This window comes from Amblyomma americanum, chromosome 5, assembly GCF_052857255.1.
Source record: "Amblyomma americanum isolate KBUSLIRL-KWMA chromosome 5, ASM5285725v1, whole genome shotgun sequence".
Taxonomy (NCBI): Eukaryota; Metazoa; Arthropoda; class Arachnida; order Ixodida; family Ixodidae; genus Amblyomma; species Amblyomma americanum.
Window position 1 is genome coordinate 180,346,432 of NC_135501.1, and position 13,414 is coordinate 180,359,845.

Here is a 13,414-nt window from a genome sequence, read left to right on the forward strand (position 1 = left end):
TTTTTCCATGCCTGAATATTAATTTTCGGATCTAGGGAAATCTAGGGAAGTTTGAGTGAAAATTTGGGGGAGAAGTGGCTTTCGAGGTTGGCAGCACTGACGTACGGTAAACAGTGCAGGTGGCGCTTGGAACGCTAACGCCAACAACAACTCGCCCTGTATCTACTGTGTGCGGACGTGACAGAGCTGATATCGAAGCTGTACGTATAGATATTTCAGGTCTGTATTCTGCGTTAGCTCCCGTTATTTATAGTTGTTCATGACAACTCGCTTCTCCGTGGAAAAGGGGTGATCGTCAGGCAGGCATAGCAAGTCTTGCTCGCTTTCGCCACTAATTAGGCGTGGGGTGACACTTTGTTCCTCGATTTTGGAAATGCACATAAATGATGTACGAAAGGGGTAACACATTATTAGCATGCATCCGCTGAATAATCTGCAAACACGAGAGCGAGACGTAATATTTATTTAGTAATGTTCTTGTTAGACGCTTGAAAAGTTAGTTTTTTCTATGCCTGGTACAGGAGCAAAAAAAGACTTTTGTACTTGAACATAGAATATGCAGTCTGCCGTATTGCACAAGGTACGAACTGAAATACTTTATTCAGAAATCTTCATGTTTTTTTCCTTGTACGTATACGTAATTTATTATTTGCACTATTTATAAGCAAGCAAATTGATTTCTGTGGTTTACTAACAAAGAAGTTCTGTGTTCATTATTATTTTGAGCCTGTGCGGTACAACATAGAATCTAAACTAAACTCTGTTTATGTGTACTTTATTGTTTGCTCGCAGATTCCGACTTAATCGTATCTGAGCAATAGAAATCTAAACACTGCTATCTGCGATCATAATTTAACTAAATCATAAATATGATGTAATTCGTGCTCCATTTCTGAGGCCTAGAAAGAGAGAATTGTTAAACTGTTATGTACTGATTCTAATTTTCGTGAAACTATGAGCAGATTGAATGCAGTGCATTGGGTGTTTGCGAAAAATGTATTGTTTGTGTTGCCGCGCAGTACCTCGATGTCAACACTGGCTCTCTGGTTGATCTCTAACATTTGTTCGATGTTACTGGTCAAACTGCCACGATAATTCTGTCATCGCCCACATCTTTCTTAAGTTGTCAGAGTTGTGACGCAAATATAAGTTACGGTGTGTATTTTAATGTCGGGAGCGTTCGACGTCATCCCTCATAAGGCTGCCCTGACATCCGCCGCATGCTCGGAGTGAAACAGTAGTACACAGAAATTATTGTTGGAAATCAGCACAAGTCGAACGACAAGGCGATCTATGTTGTCGCTTGCAACAACAGTCCGATTAAGAGAGCACTTAAACGCTGCACCAGGAAAAAAATGTCGGTTATAAAATTCGTCTATTCCATGGAGGAAAGTGATGTCGCCAGATCGAAAATGCCTTCACTTCCGTTAAAAGCAACTTCTAATGCTGTCGCATTGACTAATAATGTAGTTAGGCGTCCGTGTGAAAATTGTTTTTTTTTAATAACACACTGTTTACTTCTGAATGACTTGGTGCCCCATCTTGAAATGGGCAGTTGGAAGAATTGCCTTATGTGTTGCGCAAAAAACTGCAATATAGTGCCTCCACCAAAAGAAAATCAAACCACGTCTCGCGTAAGAAATAACTATGACTAACTTTGACTACTGTTCTCTTATAGCTATTAGCAAACGAAAAAAGAAAAAAATATCGCAGGACCACGTCTGCTGCGCGCTTTTTTATGTGCAGAAAATCTGGAGAAAGGCATTTTTGAACGGTAAACCAGGTAAGAATGCAATTTTGTCATATAATGCAAGATTTCACTATAACAATCAACATATCTGCAGATCACCCAACGGCAGTCTTGAATTTTTCTTTGTATTAACGTTTTTGCTATCGTCAAATGCCTTCCCCACGTATCGGCAAAAGCCTTCCCCAGTGGCTTTCTGTGGGAGTCTAACTGTTCAATGCGGCCGATGGAAGCAGTTTAAAAGAAATATTTTGCTGCATATCCGAAGAATGGACCATTACCTTCAATGTTACCGTAAAGGTATCTTACGATGTTCTAATTTAAAAAAAAATTGTTTGAAATTGCTTTACATGGACAAACACAAAGCATTAAAATGTACGTGAAAAAGACGTTACTGACACACACAAAAAAAATGCTTACCTTGGAGGTATTTCAACCAAATTGCTCAGCACTGCTCAAAGCTGGATTATATAGCGTAAAAATAGTAAAAAAAATTACTGGACGAGACCCTTAGCTGGCTTACCAACTTACAGCCGGCTTTACCATCTGTAATTAAAGGAGTGAACTCGCGCAAAGTGATTTGAAGAAGAAAAAGACGTGAGGACAAGACAAGACTCTCTATCCTATCCTCATGCCTTTTTCTTCTTCAAATTCCTTTGCGCAAGTTTATTCCTTCAATTACTGTTATGAACCAACTCGCCCAGACAAAAGTGCTTATTGACATTATATGCCATCTGTAAATCTCCGCAAAATGAATATCAGAGTTTCAAAGTGGTCTTTTATAACCGGTATGATCAGAGAGCTCTGAGTGGTTGTCACTCATGACGTCGCAGGCTGCAGCAATCAATGTGAACGGGACGAAAGAATCGATCTTTACGGGCGAAATGCGCCCCCTGGCGCCAAGGACGTTGCGGCATCCAGCATGGAAAGCGATATGACGCACTCAAATACGAGTGCTGCCGAAAGCATCGACCGGATGGCAAAAGGCGCATTGGGTGAAGACTCCCCTTGGACGGCTGCCAGGCGCCCCCCACCCCCTTTTATTCTCGGAATTTCACAAAGCAAGACAAAATACCGAAAGAGGGCCCACGCGAAGATAACTTATGGCGATAACACAATTGGACAGGAAGGCTGGCTTCTGGGTATTAAAATTCTTTTTGCGCCAGCAAAGGCTCTACCCTTGAGAGCCAGACAGGAACATGATTAGAAAGGCTTTGTAGATTAACAAAGCAGTGCATGCTTTCCCGAAAATAAATTCGGGCAGGCCATGCATCTGGGTCGCAGTAATAATAAGCCATTAGGGAGCGCCAAATACTGTGGATGCCCGTTAGAATTATTACATCAAAAAGTACACCATCCCTGTTGTCTATGCATATTGTCCAGGATACCATGTCTTAAAAGGAAAGTTTCTTTATTGTTATTTGCTAAACATTCCGAATATAAACCTTCCCAGCAATGCAAAAAAAAAAACGTGGTCTATCGTCTCTGGTTGCTTGCAATTAAGGCAGTGTGATCAGCATGGCTGGAGTAAGAGGTTTCCTTTTAAAAACGTTTTAGCTAGAGATGTTTCGTGAGCAATTAAAGAAAGCAAGTTTCGGTTTCTGGTAGAACCTGCATTTTCTTTGCTCGCTTCAGAACATCAGTGTTTTGGCCTCCACGGTGCAAAGCCCTGTAAAAAGGTTCTCGAAGAACATGACACACAGATGAGTGATGACGTTTCCCTGTTAACAAAAGATAGGTATTCTTTGGAGTAAGCATGCTGATAAAAACCTACCACTTGCTTTAATGGACAGTGTTTAATGAACGCTAAGAAACTGTCCTGACGCTAAAAGCAAACGCGCGTCATTGACACGACTGGCAAGAGCTGTACATCATGTTCCTGTCGTGGATGACAGGCTGGACACAGTTGCCTGTCATACCCAACAATTGTGGACAAAAGCATTTTTCGCGGGAAAACATTTACGGACGTAATTTTTTCACATAATGAAAGGTTTCACTGTAACAATAAATATATCCGCAGATGTACAGACGGCAGTCTTGCATTTCTTTTTCTATTACCGTTTTTGCTGTGCGATGTCAGTGCACGTTAAAGATCCCCAGGTGGTCAAAATAATTGCGCAGCCCTCCACTACGGCACCTCGTTCTTCCTTTCTTCTTTCACTCCTTTCCTTATCCCTTCCCTTACAGCGCGGTTCAGGTGTCCGTCGAAATGCAAGACAGCCTTGAAGGTATTGGTGAGCGCTGCCAAAATACGGAAAGAGACACACAGGACAAGCGCTTTCTAACAACTGTTTATTCTCTGAAGAAGCATGACTATATACACACATTAACGCCAAATCATACACAGAAGAGAGAAGAGCACACGGCGCTGACAAGACAAGACCATTTTTGATTTTTTTTTTGTCAAAAGCGTTCCCCATTGGCTTTTTATGGCAGTCTGAGCAGTTCGGTGCGTTGGATGAACAATTAAAAAAAAAGATATTGCTACATTTCAGAAGAATGGACCATTACCTTCTCTACTTCCATAACAGTACCTTATAATTTTCCAATTTCCAAATATTTTGGCCGGGAATGTTGGACATCGTAGGCCTAGAGGGAGAACTATTACTATTACTCTGTTGCTCATATGCAGCCACATGGGCTCATTTTTCTGCACGCGACCTAAGAAATCACCGCAAGTACAAACACGAAACCTTGTTATTCGAGACAAATAAAGTGGAGTGATGCCGTCATCAAACTACAAGGTTAACCCCGTTAGCCCAGTCGCTGCGAGTATAACTGCTGCCGTAGCACAGCGGCTTGGGCGAGTTGGCATCGGTACAACTTTCAAGGAAACGAAACATACAGACGAACCATAACAGAATATTTGCCGGATGAGTGTCAACATTAATTCTTTCAGTAGCGCACAACGAAGAGAGCGACGGGACAGTGCAGTATAGACAGTGCTCGCGTGGTATACATTACTTTTGCTCCGACTGTACGTACACAAACGCGCAGAACAAAATTTTGCGCTACTGTCATGAAAAAAAAGAACAAAAGAAAACAAGAAATTTATGAAACCCCTGCCAATAACCGTATCCCGGGCTAATGCAACTACGCAGGAAGACGACTCACACTGTCGTCTTTACTTTTTACTTTATGTGGAAATCTTCAAAAATTCCTCGAGCTGTCTGACAGTGACAAGAGAAACAATCATCAGTCAGAGCCAGTGTCGTCTATTCATTCCCGTACATTTTTTTCCCGCCAAATAGGAAATATATATGTTAACCGACTAGCCCAATACGGTGTACTGTAGAAACACAATCTCGGATCGGTCAAGCAATGGTTACAGTCACATGTGTCACAATACATGGCCAGGTGTGAACGCGCTCTAAACTCCAGTGATGGTGTTCTCTATGGTTAGTGTGTAATAAGGGAGTAATTATTCATTGCCATCCACGGGAACGCCGCCATACGGCTGCAGATGAAAGCTATACAGCTTTCTCAGAAACTTCCTAGTTAAAGAAAAATTCGTCCTGGTCCGGAGTTCGAAACCGGTACCACCTTTGTAGTCGTATAGCTGCGTTCGGGTGGATGGCAATGAGTAATTACTCGCTTATTACGAATTTACACCACTTTGGCGGATCCCTCTAAGCATTTTACCAACATGGTTAGTGTGTATGTCTCTTTCCGTTTAACCTACATAAGCAATCCCACGAAAAAAACAAATATATAAATGATCTCTCCCTACAACTGCTAAGCTGCTACATTTATCTTGGATTTTTATGGCCACCTAACTTACGGAAAAACAAAATCGCTCCACTGCATTTGTTGTGACTTTTTCCGTCCGGTTGAAGAAAAAAAACAACATTCACCAATGTCTCCACTTTGAGCTCGGGCGCATCCATGGCATACTACGCTGTATTTTTTCCTTCCTGTTTTAGTTTACCTCTACTGCCTTCTTCCGGCATATTTTCATTCCTTTTCACGATCCATGTTTCTTCATTTTTTTTATGATCACTGCCAAATTATTTGCCACGTACTTATCAACTGCCTATATTGTGCCATTTCTTGTTTGTAAACCTGGCAAATGCAGGCCGCTGTACTTACTAAATGAACAGCTTTAGCAGTACAGTGCCAGCGAGCGCCGTGAGCCTGTAATATAAGAAACGCGCCTAAATGTAGAAGAGCCATATGTATAAATCCATTCTGAAATGGCACCACGTTCCGCAGATATATGCAAGATTTCCTATCCTGATTAGTCGGCCGTGGCCAACCATAAGCGGACGTTGGGTGCGACGACGCATGCGAAGAGCAAGTCCAGAGGTTTCCGGTCTTCTCTTCCTCTGTCACTCGTACTAACCCTGTCTTTCTATCTCGTTAATTCTCTCATCGTTTCATCCAACGAAAGCGATGACGCGCCATTTCTATTGCTACCTGTTTTGCCCACGCTTCAGAGCGCGCGTGCCGCTAGACGTCTACACGTGACTGCGTGTACAAGGCCGTACAAGGCCGCGCACTAGCCTTGGAGCTTGTTTTTAGTCACACTCATCTCGGTCACACTTCCGCCTCCTCCTCTCCTGTCACGCGTGTGCGACACGTGCGGACAGAAGTAAATGGATCATGCGATTCCGTTCTAAGTGTAATCACGCTTTCGCTGTCGGAAATGACGAAACATTGTTTATCTAGGAGAAAGCGCACTGGCGTACCCTACCAGCATGTGCTCGCCAGGGCTGTCAATTTCAATAAGGCCACGCATGAAAAATATTAGAAGGTTATAGCGCGCTACATTTAATTTCGTCCGCACCTGCATGTACGACATACTTCCTGGGCCTTCGTTAAGCTGTTCGTACAGCTTTTAGCCCAGGTGACATTACAGACACTTTCTGGAAAATAAAATGGGATTTGATCTGATTTGATTAGCAGTGTGGAAGTAAAGGCTACGTTACCTTTGTTTAGCTCGTCTAGCACGGTTAACCCTTAGATGAAACCCCCCCAAAATTTTTCTTCTCATCATTTTAGTTGTCGTAAAGTATCGGGTCGATGCTACTTTGAGAGGGGTGTAATGCCGCGAATCTTTGTAGTTTTTCTTCGCGCCCAAAGCCGCCGGCACAAGGCTTTATTTTGTGGCGAGAGATGCGACCAGACTTGTCTCGATTGATGTTTGCTGCGCCTAATTGCGTCCATTGTTCCACACTGTTGTGGTTGTTTTGCCGCCTTATCTATATGGTTTCTTGCCAGATTTAAATTAACAGGCATTCTGTTCAACGACCGCGGAGCACGTACGCTTGTTGCTACGCCGCCGCCGAGTCATTCACTTCTCTGCGGGCGCGAGTCAGCACAATAAATAGTTTTGTTTGGAAGCCCTTTTCGTCGTCTTCCTGTTCTCCGGACTGTCATCACCACTTCGTGAAACTATTTACTCTTTCAGGAGTGGCTGGTACTTTGTCTTCAAAAAACGTTTTCCGCCTAAACATTTTTTTTGGCGCCTGACTTTGACAATGTAGAGAATCTTAACAAAAACCGGGATAGACTGAGCACATTTTTGGCAATGTGAACAGCTAAAGCTTCTTGACCGTGGGCAGGTCATCACGTAACCCAATAATTAAGTGCAGAGCGATTTGGCTCCGCACAGAACAGATCACGAATATGCACGGTGTTTTCAATGAATTTTGCCAAACAGGGAAATAATTTTTTTTTTTGCAGGACAGAAGAAAGCCAGTTAAATTTTCGACACAAAACACCAGTTGTTGCTTTAAACCGATGCACCCACTACTGTACATAGTGTCAAAACTGCTGACAACTGGGACATCGAAACACGACGATTTCTCACAGGAGTACTTCAGGGAATTCAGACCTATGCATGACTCTTTTCTGAGGTGCACCTGACGCCAGACACCTGGTAAAAATTATGTTACGTGTAACAAAATCTGTCTTCAAATCAAATCAAATTTTATTCCGCAACAAAAAAGTTACCAGGAGGGCAGGTAAAATCTGTGCAAAACAGCTTGAGGAGCCCTGACACCCTAGCACACGGGGCAGCATAGAAGCAGGCGGCTAAGGAAGAACACTTGGACAAAACACATACATGAGTTAGGCACGAGTATGCTGAAGAGCGTGCTACCAACAATTATAGAAATGGTCTAGAGGCAGTCTATAGACTTCCCATAGACTATATTGCCTTCCTATAGATATCTTTGTCTACTCATAGTGTACAGAAAGTTTACAAAAATACTCTACTAAAATGTATGGCCATAACTCTTTACATTGTCTATAGACTGTCTCTAGGATTTGTATTGCCTATAGACTGTTCTCTTGGGTTCGCTTATAGAGAGTCTAAAATTTATAGACAGAAGACTATGGATAGTCTATAGACTGTCTAAAAAGTTTTTGTAACGGAAGTTCTCTGTTTATGAAATGTTATTCACCGCCTTCTCTAGCCAGCATGAACAAGCACCCCAGACGTTAGGTGAAGAACTGCTAGTTCTGTTATACAAAAATAAAAACCTAAATTAGCAAAGTACACAGTTTTATCACACCGCCTGAAATGGTTAAACGTCATAGCATCGCACAGCTGCCTTCGTAGCTGTCACATTGTGTTACAGGTCATGGGCTAGCCAATCATCATTGCTAAAATGCGCGCCAAAGGCGACATTGCAATTGCAATGAGTGCATACCCGACACATGCCGCCTTGCCATATCATATCACATATGATCTCTATATCGCTACTCGAACGATTTTTCCTTGACGCCTCGAAGCCACCGCTTTGTTTGCGTTCATGACCACTGCATAATAATGGCAGAACAAGGGACAACAGAACGCCGCCTTCAGTCAGCATTTGTTCTCATCCACATACTAGCCCGCAAGCAAAATTCGTGAATTGTATTCGATTTATTGAATAATCCTTTTATTACGAAGTCATTTACACTCGTCAGTAGAGGAGAGGCGACTGCGCAAAGCTGCTGCATGCGTCATGCGAAGACAACTAATACTCTGAACATGTTTCCCTCCGCTGCAGGTGGCCACTACACGCCTGGAAAACAAAAGAAACAACACTTGACTACAACCATGGCAGTCAACCCGCTCGGAAACTCTGTCTTGGATTTCTCAATGGCCCTGTACAAGCAGCTTGTCTCGCAAAATGGCCACGAAGGAAACGTCTTCTATTCCCCGTTCAGCATATCCGCTGCACTTTCAATGGCACTCGCTGGTGCACGTGCCAATACTGCAAATGAACTGTCTACAGTTTTACGGGCAGACGCTGCCAAAATACATAGTCACTACAACGACTTTTTCTCCAAGCTTGCCTCCTACGCGGACGACGTCAAGCTACACGTCGCCAACCGGATGTACTCAGAACAGACATTTCCTGTCCTGGAGAGCTACCTGTCCCTTCTTCGAGACAGTTACGGAGCCACGATCGAGTCCGTTGACTTCAAGAACGACTGCGAGAGCGTTAGGCAGCAAATCAACGCCTGGGTCGAGAAAGTCACCGAATCAAAGATCAAGGACCTCTTGCCGGGTGGAAGCGTTGATGACTGCACGTCTCTCATCCTGGTAAACGCGATCTACTTCAAAGGCTTCTGGAAATCACCCTTCGATGCATACGCGACACATCGCTCCGATTTCCATCTCGACTCGAAGAACAAGAAAGAAGTCGACATGATGTACAAGAAAAAAGCTTATAAGATGTGCACCAACGACGAACTGGGTGTCGCTGTCGTCGAGATCCCTTACCAGGGTGACAAGACTTCCATGGTAGTGCTGCTGCCCAACGACATAGAAGGGCTGTCCAAACTTGAGGACAATTTGACGGCCCCTAAACTGATAGACTTGATGAAAAACCTTCGCAGCGGCGTCGACGTGGAGCTTTATCTCCCCAAATTCAAGCTGGAAAAGGCGATTGGCCTCAAGGCGACCTTGCAAGCTTTGGGGATCAAGGACTTCTTCACTTCAGAAGCTGACCTCTCTGCCATTACCGGGAAGAAAAATCTGGTGGCTTCCGATGTTATCCACAAGGCCTTTGTAGAAGTCGACGAGAAGGGTACAGAAGCCGCCGCCGCGACCGCTTTACTGATGAAGGGCTGCTGCATGTCGGCTTCTGTGCCCGTGACTTACAAATTTGTTGTGGATCGGCCCTTCTTGTTCCTAATTCGTAGTCACGACCCGAAAGTCGTGATTTTCTTGGGCTCCGTTCGCGAATTGTGAACTTCTCCAATGGTCTAGTAATGCCCTAATGAGGATGGCTTTGCCAGTCTTTTTGCTTTTTTTATCAATGTCTGCTGCTGCGCATTTTCAGTGTACTGAAACAGTATTTAGAACGCTATAATAAAGCTTGAATCCAAGTATTGTACATTGCACAGTTGTCTGAGAAAAAAAATAATGCCTCGGGAGGTGTTCATTAGAAGGTGGCGTGGCGCTGCCATTTATCATGCGCTTGGTGACGAAGTCTTGATCCTTCAGTCACATGCTTTCTGGCTTGTACGGTTGAACGACTGTATTTGTCTACTCGCCTGACGGCTTTTACTTGTTCATTACTGTCTTCGGCCATATGTATTCTTCTCGGTTTCAGACAATGTCATCGACAGCCGTGAGCGTCTCTCGCACTTCAGTTTGTAATGAAATTAGACGCATTTTCGATTGTACTATAGCCGCTCCCTAGGTCGATGCCGAGAATGAATCCCAGGTTGTTGTTGCGTCGCTGCAGGGGTTAGTTGGAAGCAGTGACGACGACGGAATTCTCTTGCATGTATGTATTTGCGTAACGGGCCTGGGTAAAGGAGACGCCTCGGCTTCAGGACTTAGTGGGTTCGACTCCCACTTCCGGCCGGCTATCTACCGGTTCCTTCAAATGGGCACAAGGTTATCCACCGGTCTGGTGCACGGCCTTACAGGATGAATGGCGTAGAAAAGGAGCGTGCGCCTTCAAATCCCGCCACTCTGAGCTTGAGCAGGCACTTCTCAAGAAAAAAAATCAGCTGCGGTTCAACTACTGCTGAACCTGCTAGAAAGCGAAAGCTGTGGTGTATCAGACTACTAGATGCGGCTTGGAGTCTGCAACGTTAAGTGCGTTCCGCACACTGGATAGACGGATAGGTAGTGCGGCCACCCTGCCACACCGACAGGTGGCAGTTAAATTAATGGTTGACAGGGAGAGGTTCGTTACCCAATGAACGCTGCGGCCTACTGCTGCAGTGCCGCGTGTCTGCCACAACGTTGTCACCGCTAATGTATGGAGCCCACATCTCTCTCTCAACACCGCCACGGACCTCAAAGCGCGATTGAGGCGTCCACTGTCCCAGGGAGCCAGCTACGTGCCGTCCTTTCCTCAAAATCATCGGAGTCTAGAACGCTGTCAACGCCATAAACGGTGGTCAACGCCAACGGCAATGAACGCAATGAATGCCGAAGGTCTAAAGCTTCAGTGCCGCGTTTCTGCTACAACATTGTGAATGCCAACGCATGCAGCGCACACCTGTCACTACCACCACCTAAAGCGCGACTGAGGTGTCCACTGTCCCAGGGGGCCAGTTAGGCATCTTTACTTTGCTTTCCAAGAAAACCGAGGTTTTGAACAATAATAATAATAATAATAATAATAATAATAATTGTTTTTTTGGGGAAAGGAAATGGCGCAGTATCTGTCTCATATATCGTTGGACACCTGAACCGCGCCGTAAGGGAAGGGACAAAGGAGGGAGTGAAAGATAAAGGAAGGAAGAGGTGCCCGAGGTGGAGGACTCCGGTATAATTTCGACCACCTGAGGATCTTTAACGTGCACTGACATCGCGCAGCACATGGGCGCGTTAGCGTTTTGTCTCCATAAAAACGCAGCCGCCGCGGTCGGGTTCCAACCCGGGTACTCCGGATCAGTAACCGAGCGCCCTAACCACTGAGCCACCGCGGCGGTTAAGCCAAGGTTTTGAAAATTGGCTTTGAGGAAAGGAAATGGCGCAGTAACCGTTTGACATATATCGGTGGACACACTAACCGCGCTGTGAGGAAGGGATAAACGTGGTTGGTCTGAAGGTCGTTCAAGGTCATTCTCTGGCCTACGACGACTGATTTACCCAGCGTAGTGAAGGTCTTCGCTTCAAAAACGCTAGAATGGGCTTTGCCGCACAAGGCTGATTTTGGTCTCTCGAGGATAGATCTTCTATCGAGGGAGCATGAGAGACCAATAGCCCTTTTCCAAGCACTTCACCAAAAAGAGCCGAACACCAGGCAGGGGGAAATCTTGCATCAATTAGAAACCCGATGGGTACCCGGAGGCACTGGAGACCGAACTCAGTACCTCCGGAAAGCGAAGCGGATGCTCTCCCGCAAGACCGTCGCATTGGTATACTATGATAAACACACTCGGTACAGTATATGATACAAAAATTATTGTGGGACGTTAAAAAAACGAAAATGTCCCTGCCCGTAGTATATGATACAGTATGATACAATTATTTTCAACTCAAATGCCCTGCGCCCGATGAACATATAGTCTGGAACCGCGACTCCGTCCTCAACTTCACCGCAGACCTATACAAGCAGCTCGTATCAGAAAACAGCCCGCATGGGAGCATCTGTTCACCGTTCAGCATATCTGCAGCGCTATCAGTGGCCCTGAGCGGAGCACGCAGTAACACTGCCAAGGAATTATCCGGAGTTCTTCGTGTGGACAGCGACGCCATACACAGCCACTTTTCGGGCTTCTCCTCAAAGATTCCTGGCTACGCTGAGAACGTGAAGATACACATTGCTAACCGACTGTACTGCGAGCAGACTTATCCAGTCCTGGAGAGCTACTTGTCGCTGCTTAAATATACAGTCGAGGCAATAAAATGAATGAAAAATAATAGCCTCCCCCGCACCACTACTGCATCGCGGGTGTAATCCCAATAGTAATATAAAAGATGTGGCCCTGAGGCAATATGAATTTTGCCACCCGAGGGTGGAAAGCAATCAATAAGGGAATGCTACTATAGCGACCCACAGCCGGGGGAGCGGGCCCGGGGAGACTCTCCTGATCTCCCCTGGGAAGTAGCGGAAGGGTTTGGAATAACGGGTTAAGGGGTTTGGGATGGGAATGGGGACAGCGAGTTTTTCGTTCAGATCATTCGAATGTCTCGACTCCATTACTGGCCTGCCTAGCCAGGACAGGGACGGCGTCGTGATTGCCCAATAGTGCGGCCCCCACTCACGGGATGCCCGGCCACACACCGGACGCAACGGGCTCCGACCGCCGGAGACGGGAGAACCTACGACGGGGTTAGCTACCGGGGGCCCCTCCACGACACCTGGTTCCGCAGACCGTACCGATCGCAGACCAGGTCGTCGGTTATTCTCACTCACAGGGGTTGTTTCGGACCGCCCAGCTCCCGGCCATCGAGTGCTTTTCTCGGTTTTTCAGACACCGGAAGTATGTGTGGTGAGGTCCGACCAGTAGGGGCTTAGGTCGTCAGCCTATCAAACCCCCCCTCCCCCCCCCCCCCCCGGCCCTCGGCGCCAGGACCTAACACCTCCGGGGGGACAAGGACAGTTACAAAGCCATCCAGTCCGCTGACTCGACGAACAACTCTGAAAGTGTCCGAAAGTGTTCGCTTGGTAATGGGTGCGTGCCGCGTCCGCCGCAAGGGCCGTGAAAATTTGTGGTGGGTCGGCCATTTATTTTCACATTCTCATTTGCGATCCCGAAGTC

At 45.7% G+C, this 13,414-nt stretch overlaps 1 pseudogene across 2 annotated transcripts; it reads left to right on the top strand.

Annotated features, from left to right (window-relative positions):
- Positions 1-98: 98 nt before the first annotated feature.
- On the top strand, positions 99-10,030 carry LOC144133104 (iris pseudogene; annotated as a pseudogene). Of its 2 annotated transcripts, none has more exons than XR_013314988.1 (2): positions 99-219; positions 8,746-10,030. The product of XR_013314988.1 is annotated as an iris pseudogene, transcript variant X1 (transcript). The 2 variants fall into 2 exon arrangements; XR_013314989.1 differs by having other exon boundaries at positions 153-200.
- The last annotated feature ends 3,384 nt before the right edge of the window (positions 10,031-13,414 follow it).